The sequence below is a fragment of the Danio rerio genome, chromosome 7 (assembly GCF_052040795.2).
Source record: "Danio rerio strain M-AB ecotype USA chromosome 7, GRCz13ab, whole genome shotgun sequence".
Taxonomy (NCBI): Eukaryota; Metazoa; Chordata; class Actinopteri; order Cypriniformes; family Danionidae; genus Danio; species Danio rerio.
Genome location: NC_141027.1, coordinates 59,315,796 through 59,328,324, shown reverse-complemented (window position 1 = coordinate 59,328,324; position 12,529 = coordinate 59,315,796). Strand labels below are relative to the sequence as shown.

Sequence of the window (12,529 nt, the reverse complement as noted above, 5' to 3'; positions counted from 1 at the left end):
AATGGGACTATTTCTGCGCCCAGCTTGCTCCCAGCAAGAAGGACCCATCGACCAACCCCCAGCCAGAGGACTGTCTCACAGGCAGAACCATTGCCCCTTTGGCATCTACGCCGAAGATCTTCTCGAGGCAGTGCGGGGGCTTGGGTTCAGTGAGACCACCCTCATCCACATCTTTCTGGCTGGATTGGATGAGCCATTCGATTGGGAGGAGCTGGGTGATATGGACGTATTGGACGTATTGGGAGGTGGTGGACTATTCCTGTCTGACCCTCCAGCGCCCTCCAGTGTCGGCTCCAGCCCCTGAGCGCCCTCCAGTGTCGGCTCCAGCCCCTGAGCGCCCTCCAGTGTCGGCTCCAGCCCCTGAGCGCCCTCCAGTGTCGGCTCCAGCCCCTGAGCGCACCTCAGTGCCGGTCCCAGTGCGGCTCCTTGCCCTGCCGGCACCACCCAGACGTCTTGCCCTGCCGGCACCACCCAGACGTCTAGCCCTGCCAGCCCCAGCCTGGCTCCTTGCCCAGCCGGCCCCAGCCTGGCTCCTTGCCCTGCCGGCCCCAACCAGACGTCCTGCCCTGCCGGCCCCAGCCCGGCTCCTTGCCCTGCCGGCACCACCCAGACGTCTTTCCCTGCCGGCACCACCCAGACGTCTTTCCCTGCCGGCACCACCCAGACGTCTAGCCCTGCCGGCCCCAGCCCGGCTCCTTGCCCTGCCGGCCCCAACCAGACGTCTTGCCCTGCCGGCCCCAGCCCGGCTCTTTTCCCTGCCGGCCCCAACCAGATGTCTTGCCCTGCCGGCCCCAGACCTGCTCTTTTCCCTGCCGGCCCCAACCAGACGTCTAGCCCTGCCGGCCCCAGCCCTGCTCCTTGCCCTGCCGGCCCCCCACAGACATCTGGTCTTGTTTCCCCTCATAGACCCTCCGTGGGTCGTCCCTCCTGCTCCTCCCTTGTGTTCCTTTCCTCCACCCTGGACGGACCCTCTGGCTCCCCCCTGGTTCCCTGCTGGGTCTCCCGACCCGCTGGACCCACCCTGGACAGTTCCTCCGGTCCCACCCTGGACTGATCCTCCCTTTTCTTGCCCTCTCATCCCTCCCTTGTTTGTCGTTTTGGGTCTGGCTTGGCTTCCCTCCCTCCCCCCATTCATGTCGTCTTGCCTGTTCACCTCCCAGTCATGTGTCTGTTGATGTTTCTTGTTTTGTTGTCTTGTGGTGTTTCTTGTCTGTCTTGTACCTTGTTGGATGTTCCCTTTAGGGAACCAGGTGGCCAGGTGGCGTCCCTTTTGGGGGGGGGGGGGGGGGGGGGGGTAATAATAGGTAAAAACACTTTACAATAAACAACATATGGAAGCAGCATAACGTAAGAATGAGTAAATATTAGTTCCGTCTCAGACAAACACTACAAGTTTATGTTAAGTTGATTGACTAAAGGATTCACTTCGAAGCACCTATCATTGATTTGTATAAACAGGCTTATGGAATGCCTATGACATTGACAAGCACAGTGCTTGCAGGTGTAGCCACTGCACAATTAGGAGTTTAAAAGGCTACCTTTGAGAGGAGCTCATTAGACTTAGCTTAAACTTTTAAAAAATTACTGCAGTTTTTTTTTTTTAATAAGAATACTGCAGTTTTTAAAGGAATACTGCAGTTTTAGTTAAATTGAAAAAAGTGCATTACAACTGAAGTACTACAATACAACCAACTGCAGTACATATACTGCACAACAACTGAAGTACTACTACAGTACAAAGGCAGCACAACTACTGCAATTCAACTGAATTACTACAACAGTACAGCTGCAGTGCAACTACTGCAATAGTACTTAAGTGATACTACTACTATAATGCAGTACAACTACTGCAGTGATACTGAATCACTACAACTACTATAATGCAGTACTGCTACTGCAATACATGTTAAATACTTTATTGCACAAGTATTAAAAGTGCACTTTAGTTTTGTTATGTATTGCAGTATTGTAGATGCATTTCTGCAGTTAGTTATACTTCAGAAAAGAGCAATACAATATAATGTATTAGTACTTCAGCATTACAGCAAAATTACTGAAACCTCCTTTGGAAACCATTGTCCACAGAGCAGGAAAAGTACAGTAGTTACTGTACTGCAGTTATACTGTAGTAGTAATTCAGTTGAATTGCAGTAGTTGTTCTGCATTTGTACTGTAGTAGTACTTTAATTGTATTGCAGTAGTTGTACTGCGGTTGGTTGTATTGTAGGACTTCAGTTGTATTGCAGTAATACTGCAATATACTTAAATAATCTAGTTTTTTTGTTTCCATTAAATGCACTTTTCAGAAGTTAACTTAAACTATAGTATTCTTTAAAAAGAAAACAAAAAACTAATTGGTGATTGGTGCATCTAAACAAATACTCTAGTCGATCAAATAGGCATAAATATCTTTGTTCCCTCCTTTCCTCCTTTAAGGAACGAAGGTTACACCCGTAACCAAGACATTGTCATTCCATCTTCATTCACTTGACTGAATTAATTTAATTAAAGTTTACTTGTATAGCGCTTTTCAAAGTAATTTTGTTTTAAAGCAGCAAGTTCACTTTAATACATTCAAAAACCAAAGGAGAAAAATATTGTGTATAGGGTGGACTCTGCTGTATATGTTAATCAGCACAATTACACAATAAGACTTTTTTGAAGTAGTAATATATATGTATATATAACTGATCTGATTATTACAATAATTGAGAAAATAACTGTGTATACTGACCAAGAGTTTGTTTTGTCTTGCAGCATTGGGACAATCTATTCACAGGTTTTCTGGATTTATCTGCAACTGTACAATTTCTGAATCATTTAAAATAAAACATAAGCAAATAAGGGAGAATCAGTGTAGTTGCTGTTTATAATAGTTTTAATCAAAAGATTTATTTAAGGGGTGGTGGCTCAGTGGTTAGCACTGTTAGTTTGAGTCCAAGCTGGGTCAGGTGGCATTTCTTTGTTAGGTTTGCATGTTTTTCCCGTGTTTGTGTAGGTTTCTTCAGGGTGCTCTGGTTTCCCCCACAATCCAAAAATATGCAATATTGCTGAAATGGATAAACTGAGTGTGTGTGGGAATGAGAGAGTGTATGGTTGTTTCCCAGCACCGGGGGTTTACAAATTAGTGTACTCTCAGTGCTGGAATGTTGCTGGAAGGGCACCTGTTGCATAAAATATGGCAGGGTAATTTGCGGTTTATTCCACTTTGATGACCCCAGATAAATCAGGGACAAATGAGAAGGAAAGTGAATAAGTGAGATTTATGCAAATTTAATGGTATGTAGTCAATGAGATGTAATGGGGCACACAGTTTTGCATGCATTGTGTATGTCTACAAGCTAGATTTAAACTGAGTGAATGTATCTGAGCCCTGACCTGACGTGGAAAAGAAGACACTGGTAAACAATGTAGTTTTAACAGATTGCACAAAATTGTTCTTGGTGCTTCATTCTGTCAATGATGCATTTTATTAAGGCTAGTAATAGGCTAATAGTAGAAGCTTATAGGCTACTGTGTGAGCATGTCTTAGGATGCTTGCTTTTAAATTAGCTATTTAACTTTAACTATGTGAATGTATTCTCATTTATGAATGTATTTTTGAACAGGCTGTGATGTCAAGTTGTGACTTCAGCATTTTAAACTAAAATACTCCATAATTTTTGGGTATATAAAATAGGAATATGACATCATTTAAAATGGTAAAGGGTTTGCTTTTATATATTAAAATTTCTAAATTATATTATGTACTTTTATATTATCTAAAAAGCACATTCTGTCATCTTAGCTTGAACTTTTTTGAACTGAGCACCTCACAAAAAAATAAGGATGTATTGTACTTGTTGACATAGTCAACAGATATAGCATTTACAATACGTTTCTCATTAGGGCAGTGGACCTGCACTGTCATACATCTAACCACTGTGGGATTCTGATAGGGAAAACCACTCTCAGAAGCACTGTATTTCTGGGCATAGTTGTCAATCTAACAAATGTCACTGCATTTTCATTGTCGGTGTGGAAAATTCTTCTGTCTTTATGCATGTAATAAACTGTTATTTTTATGCAATTCCTTCCCTCTTTCCACACATGACACTTTCACTTAAACATAGCGGGAATAACCCTTTGTTCCGACCTTTTCAAATTGGTGATACGAAAAACAATCAGCAATCTATAGCATTTACAAAACGTTTCTCATTGGTGCAAGTGATTGGATTGATTTACAAAATCAATATTTAATATGGTTGTTTTTTCAGTTTTTTGCTGTTCTTCTGCTTTGAATGTAGCCAGATTTGTTTCTATGGTGTGGCATTCATGTGATGCCTTATGTTTATTTGCTTAAACTTTATTGCCTGCACTGCTTGTCGCAAAATGGAAATTTGTTTATAACACTGTTGACATAAACAAAACCATACAAATAACACATAATACCACAAACAATAACAGCAGAAACTAAGAAAATTACACCAATTTTTAAAACTATCCTAGCCTTATACATACATAATCTAATTTAGAACAACAACTTTTAAAAGCATTTTTTCAGGCTCTAGGAATTTTAAACTTACACCCTGATGGCAACATTTCAAAAGTTTAGTGAAGGGGATGTTAGATCAGGTTTTCAAACACCCACATAATTTTAACTATGTGTTAATCATTGAAAAGTTAGTTAAATTACAGTGCTGTTGTATATTTTTAATGTAAGTTAATCATTGTCTATTAGATTTTGTTATATCATTGTGTAGTGATTAGCTCTCTGTAATTTACAGTATGTTTTAGCTTGGTATAATCACAGTCTCCATTAAGGATGGTTTTACAAAATCCATCAGCACTGGGCTCAGAGCATAACCTCTACTGTTGTGGACCATGTTTAACTACATAAAAATTCCTGCACTGATTCACTTTATTGTATGTCACTATTTACGCCACCACAGACATTACAACTAAAAGAAAGAGCACAAGTAGTGTCAAGCTGAGCACATCAGAAAGTCATCAGCAAATAGTGTTTGTTATGAACTGCTGGGACATCCATTGGCAAAATTTGGACATTATAATCTGCAAAACAAGTTGTAGAGTAGTATAAAAGACTGATTGACTGATTATTCACTGCATTAACCACACAACCATAGAGTTAAAGCAGCCATACACTGTGTTCAAGCAGCATGAAATCCCCCTAACCCTCCACTCCCCTCCTGATGTGCTGCATGACTCTGAAAGTCTGACAAATTAGGAGCTGCATTTGGGTGCATGCCAAGTTTCACATTCACTAAATACAGCCCTAAAAAAATCTCCATTAAATTCCCCATACGTGATAAACTCAGTATTAATAAATACATGCTACAAACTCAGTTGTAAATTAAAGGACAGAGGAAATAGTCGTTTTTATCTCAATAATAATACAACATAGACTCAAAAGGTACAGAAGTACTACTTGGAACATCAGCTGCCTCAGACCCTTCACACATGGTTACAGGCTGTGCTTTCACAAAAATCAACTCTAAAATGCCATGGAAAAGGTGTTAGTGAGGCCAACAGAGTGTGCTCACTATCAGTGAGCACTGTCTTTTGAATGAGAGGTTAAACTGAGGTCCTAACTCTCTGTGGCCATTTGAAATCCCACAGCACTTTCATAAAGAGTAGAGGTATAACCCCGGTGTCCTGGCCAAATTCCCTTAACCCTCGGTCCTTAACTCTCTAAGGTCTTCTGTATTACGGGTGTTACAAGCCAACTTTTTTTAAAGACTTGCAAAAGAAACTTAAAAACATTCCATCTATTTTGCCATACAGATAAGTGTTATACATATTTAAAGACTGTATGTGCACCCATAATAAAAACTTAATGTTGATTTTTGTAAAATAATAAACTGAGGTTAAATTAGGTTAAGTGTCTGCCATCAATATTTCTGAACTGTAACTGAAACATGAGTCTGCTGAAAACTTAGAAAGTTTGCTTTTACGTTATGTAACTCAACTGTAACACAAATAGTCTCTGTTTTTTTTTCATTATGTTGAAGCAAGGAGGGATGTACAATTTTCCATTTAACCCTCATTACTTTGATTAGCTGCACGCAGTTTGCCTCCAGCTGCTTTTTGCATGCAAAAGAGCACATTTCAAGCCCCCCCACGGGTTGATCAAACAAAAGAGCTTGGCATTGTTATGCCAAATGTTGAAGTTTATTTATTAAATACACAGAATGGCTTGAAAAACAGAAATTATTCAGATATTGCCAAAGTTTATTGTGTTCATATTTGATCAACTTATTAATTTCTATCAGTCAATCTAACAGTCACAGATGCAGCCCACATAAACATGTTTCGTTGTAGACCAATGCCACTGCAGTGATGGCAGAGTACAGAGTACCTATACATTTTAATCATTGTAGACTACTGCCATAGCAGTGACAGCTCCCACAGGTGTCCACATATACTTTGAATTATTATAAATCAATACCACATCACTGTAGATCACTGCCACAGTAGTGATGGCTCCTTCAGTATTCAATTCAATTCAGCTTTATTTGTATAGCCCTTTTACAATGTAGATTGTGTCAAAGCAGCTTCACATAAATGGTCATAGTAACTGGAACAGTGTGGTTCAGTAACTGGAACAGTGTGGTTCAGGTTTTAGTGTTTAAGTTCAGTTCAGTTCAGTTTCGCTCAGTTCAGTGTGATTTAATCATTACTGAGAGTTCAAACACTGAAGAGCCAATTCATCGATGCGTAGCTCTACCAATCCTGAACCATGCGAGGCAGTGGCGACAGCGGAGAGGGAAAAAAAACTTCACCTGATGGGAGTGAAGAAAAAAAACCTTGAGAGATCCAGACTCAGTTGGGCACGACCATTTTAATTTCTCCGCTGGCCAAAAGTCTTGTGCAGAGCTTAATTCGCCGTGGTTTAGGCAGGAAGATGGCCTCAATGAAGACTCGTCTGTCCCTGGAGCGTCGTTGGAATCAGACTCATGTTCTCCACTCTCCACGACCATCAGCGCAGCAGCAGCTCAGGATATGGCCTGGTCCCGGATATGGAATCCTTGGGATCATCACGTCGCTGGTCTTGGATAAAATCAGTGACTCCGCATAATCTGAGGACCTCGGGATGAGTATCCCCAGGTGAAAATAGAGAATAAAGAAAATAATTAGCGTAGCTGCTGTTCATTGTGTATATAAGCAAGATGCAGAAGCCAGTGTGGAACCCGCTAGGTGATGCATTGAGTGTATGCTTTACTAAACAGATAGGTCTTTAATCTAGTTTTGAACTGGGAGAGTGTGTCTGAGCCTCGGACGTTATCAGGAAGGCTATTCCAGAGTGTAGGAGCCATGAAAGAGAAGGCTCGACCCCCTTTACTTGATTTTGCTATTCTAGGTACTACCAGAAGCCCTGAATTTTGAGATCTTAAAGAGCGAGTTGGTTTGTAGCGAGACAGAAGGTTGGTTAGATAAACAGGAGCTAGATTATTTAGAGCTTTATAGGTGAGAAGTAATATTATAAATTCAATACGAAACTTAACAGGCAGCCAGTGTAGGGAGGATAAAATTGGGGTTATATGATCATATTTTCTGGACCTGGTCAGAACTCTGGCTGCTGCATTTTGTACTAATTGAAGTTTGTTAATAGAGGATGCTGGGCAGCCAGCAAATAGAGCATTACAGTAATCCAGTCTCGAAGTCATAAAAGCATGGACTAGCTTTTCTGCATCTGAGATGGATAGCATATTTCGTAATTTAGCGATATTTCTCAGATGAAAGAAGGCAGTTTTTGTGACATGGGATATATGGTTTTTAAAAGTTAGATTGCTGTCTAATATGACACCCAGATCTTTTATAGTAGAGCTAAAGCTAACTTTGTATCCCTCTAATTGTAAATTGAGTTGCGAGATCTGCTGTGTGCAAGATTTAGGCCCAATAAGTAATAATTCTGTTTTGTCGGAGTTTAAGAGAAGAAAATTGTTGGTCATCCAGTCTTTGATGTCTTTGATACACTCAGTTAGTTTAGAAAGTTCAGACGTCTCGTCAGGTTTAGTTGAAATATATAATTGAGTATCATCTGCATAGCAGTGAAAGCTGATCCCATGTCTTCTAATAATGTCTCCCAGAGGTAGCATGTAAATTGTAAACAGTAAAGGGCCTAAAACTGATCCTTGAGGCAAAGTTTATTGAATCATTGTAGATCACTGCCATTTCAGTGACTGCTTCCAGGAGCCCAAATACCCATTGAATCATCATAGATCACGCTAGGTCTTTGATTTATAGCATAATAGATCTTGCTAGATCCCACTCTTGCATGAATCTACATATACATTGCATACACTTCCATATTTACATTTCACTACTGATGAATCATCCATACTTACTGCTGAAGCAGTAGCCACTGTTGTCAGAACTCATTTATCCATCCATTGCATCCATTCATTTATCCATCCATCCATTGCAGATCACTACTGCCACAGCAGTGATGATTCCCATAGGAGTCCAAATAAAATTTGAATCATTGGTGAATTACTGCATCAGCAGTGACAGTTCCTACAGGAGGCCACATATGCATTTCATTACTGCCAAGCATTAACCGCTCCCACAGGAGCTGCATCTACATTACATCACTGCCACGGCAGTGTCCATTCCTGCCAGAGCCATTTCTCTCTCATTCCCAACGCAGTACAGCACCTCTTCAAATTTTCAAGTCTTTTTGCTGTTCTGCTGTAATTTGCAAAGGGTGTCTTTTTGAGCTCAGATCCCTTTCCCCAGATATCACACCAAATATGTATATTCTATTCAGTCAAATATCTCTGAGTGTGAACTCATAAAACAATGATCCAAATAGTTTTTGCGTGCAGGCTCCGGTGCAGTTTAGCCAAGTCTACTGCTGTTGTAGATAATGTCAAACTAAGAAAAGGTTCCTGCACTGATTCACTTAGTTGTGTGCTTCTATTCATTCCTCTAAGAACATTACAACTAAAAGAGAAAGAACACTTATAAATGAATGGGATTTGCATATGACTATAATTCCTTCCCTTCAGTGTAGTGCATATAAATCTGCATTTGATCAAGAAAGAGATTCAATATTTAGTCTTTTCAGCCAAACTATTGTAATTCTTTAGTTACAAAATATAAAATAGCACAGAAATACTGGGATTACACACTACAGTTCATATATAAACAATAATAAAAAAAAAAATTAAACTTAGAATGTACCGTTCTTTAGAGTTTTTGCATCAATGATTGACAATGAGACTAAAAATTAAATATAAGGATTTGGTGTTGCTTTTGTTTACAAGATTGTGATGTTAAATATATAAATATAGCATTATCAGCAACAAAAGCGAAGGTTGTTTTTTTCATGTTAATCTATAACTGACTATTGAATATTTCATTTTTAAAAATGTGTTATTCAGCAGGTTATTTCTTGATTTATTTTTGTAAAAATCCCAGGTTTTATATGTTATTTTTAACCCAAAAGTTTCTTGCTTTACTGTTCTTGTAATGAAATAAAAGCAAATCAAATTTGTCAATACTTGTCTATCTACTGTGTCCCTATAACTCTCATAGCAGTTTAAAAAATCCCTTATTTGAGTCTAAAACAGAGGGGCCAAGTCTTTTTGGTGATGGGTCCTTAATTGTGGGATGGTTTGCCTGTTCATCTTAGAATGACCCCTTCTTTATCAGTTTGTTATTTTTATCACTCTCTCTAAAAATTATTTTTCTTAATCGTCCCAATCATAACAAACATGCTTTTCAGTTTTGAAAATGTGAGGCATGTTACATAGCCTTTTTTTTATTTATTTTTTTGACAAGAAAAAAGCAATGCACTCTGCTTTTATGTTGATATTCACTGCTTAAGAACCACTACCCTAGACTTATAAAACTGATCACCGACTACCAGGAAGTAGTAAACTCAGTCCTGACTATTCAAAGCCATGGTTTGCACCATACATTATGATTTATTTATATATCTTCATTTCTCTCAATTTAATTGTTTTGAAATATTTATAATAATGTACCTGCATACCGTGCAAGGCGGAAGCAGCCTGGCCCGCAGCCTTGTAAGCGCTGGCTCTGAGGGATGCAGATAACCTATAGGCTTTGGACGGTAGACAAGGTGAACCTCGCCAAGAAGAGGCGCCACTCAGACAAAGATTGACCGCAATGGCACGCTCAACCTGAGGAATCGCCTCATACCCCCTGGCTGCTCCACCCTCAAGAGTGGTGAGGGCAGAGGGACATGCAGCAAGGGCAGAAAAAGGTGCCCTCCAGGACTCTGTGAGCCTACTGTGCACCTACAGGAAGGGGACGAGAAGCTTCGAAGGCTTGGCCCTTTTGTCCTCTACGTGGCACCCATTTAGTCAGTCAGGTCGCAGAGCTGGGGGATAAACCATCTCCAACTCCACAGTGTGTGTTTCCAAATCCAGAAACACACAGTCAGAGCGTCATCCTGAAAAGGACGTGCTGCATGACCGTGTTGCTCTTTTAGTAAAATTTGCAACTTTATACAAACTGCTCTGGAGGAACAGACCCAAAGAATGCCAGGCAGGGGAGAAGCCCAGCTGTCTGCCGCTGCGTGTACACACTCTGGACCAGCAGACCACTCTCGTTCACTCAAATCACTGGATATCAGCAGGAGGAACCCTCATCGACGCTCTCAGAAGGCTGCAGAAGTCTCTGAAGCAAAAAGGATGCCTCATCTTTCTTTCGCTGTGGTTTTATGCTAAATTGATTGCAACAAGCACCAGGTGCGCAAGCTGACGCTGCCAATTCATTTGGCATTTCATTGGGCCGTTTACATACTCTTTCGGACGATTAGCTTTCTGAACAAAATTCCAATACGTGGATTAAAAATCCACTAATAGCATTGAAGTTCCCCAGCCGAAGGGGAATCATAGTTAGAAAAAGCAGGTTAATCTATGATTTAATTAAATATTAATTAATTATATAAAAATAAATAGAGAATATAATAGTGATGATCTAAAGAGGAAAACTAATCCAAATCATAACCTTTTCAAAGACTTTAAGAGAAGGCCTACTGGGCAAAAAGTGGATGCCTCTCAGACAGTTTTAGAAGCTGTCATTCATTCATTCTCACCATACTTAAGGGCTTGGTCGTGTGTTATTCCTCATAGCATCCACATGGGATAAAAGATCAGCATCTTAACTCATAGGCGAGTTTTTCGTGAAATGGAGTTGCAGTTTATTGTATAGTAAATCAAACTCATTCAAAGTAGCGTTGTTACACAAAAACACGTTATTAATGCATGTTACACTTCCGACTGCACATTGTGTTTTGAGGTAGGGGACGTTTTAATTTGCCATTCACTGACAGTCGAACAGGCTCATCCAGTTTATCAAACTCTGTCTTATAAATTTAAAATCGAAATCAAAAGCGGAATATGTCTCCTCATAAAAGTCTGTGTATCAGCACTTTGCTGCATTGAAAACATGATTTGATTTGCGCTTCTGATTGGTTCTCGAGATATAGCAGCTTTTGCTGTCAAAGGCAAGTGGCGTTTAGCGGCTTTTGCATACAAACTGTTACTTCTAAATGCACTGGGATTTGGATGATTTGAAGCAAATCTATTTGTTGATGCTGTAGTACGTGCCTAAAGCATTTACTCAATGTCATTAGCTCATTTTTGGCGGAACGGGCGTTTAGCGGTTTTTGCATCTGAACTCTTCATATACTCACAATGTAGAAGTTCCCATTGTGAAGGGGAACTCCACAAGCCAGTGAAGCATTTCTTGAGAATTATTTATTTATTTTTTGCAGTATAAGGGAAAGCCAGATTATATGGAGTTGTCCGTAATCAAAGATCTGTAATCTCACTATTAAAAATATAAAAAATCTTTACATGAAGGAGAGGAAACCAGTTAGAAGTCTTTTGGTCCTAAGCAGTTTGCATTAAACAAAACACCACTGTGTACAATTGAGATGAAGTGCAAAAACATGTTAGTTACAGTGTGTTACTGACTACTATCTTTAACTTCATGTATAATTTAATATATTGATCCATTATTAATACATTTTATAATGTTAATTAGAGAATATATTAATAATAATATTAAAAGGAGGACAAAAAAATCCAGCTCAAGGGTGTTCCAGTATCCTGGCATGACATTTTAAAGTAGCCCCATCAAAACTGGGCAGATAATATTTTTATGTAACAGCTTCTTATCCCCTTGCTTTTTTTAAATGCTAAAAAGTGTAGTGATGGGGTACTTTCTTTGGACAATATTAACAATACAAGCATCTTCTAATTTGGCCAGCTCAACCATTTTGAATTGGCGTGTCATATAGAACTAAACTAAATTAGTTAATTGTTTTGGGTCACCGCCAGAACAGACAAAAATACATAAATTCTATATATTTATGTTTACTTTATGCTTAGAAACAGGCTGGGCTTTGTTGTCCAGCAGCCCACTAGGAAAACTTCTGATGCTCTCATTGGCCTATCCACCTTTAATAATACTAATAGGGGATACTTTGTGGCCAAGTGTGTGTATCTATTGCCTGCTATTTAAAAGAAGTTGTTTGTTGTTGTGAACT

The 12,529-nt window shown here is 39.7% G+C and overlaps 1 protein-coding gene across 1 annotated transcript in view; it reads left to right on the top strand.

Annotated features, from left to right (window-relative positions):
• The window catches only part of LOC110439952 (transmembrane protein 236-like), a 51,259-nt gene that overhangs the window by 23,659 nt on the left and 15,071 nt on the right, over window positions 1-12,529 (top strand).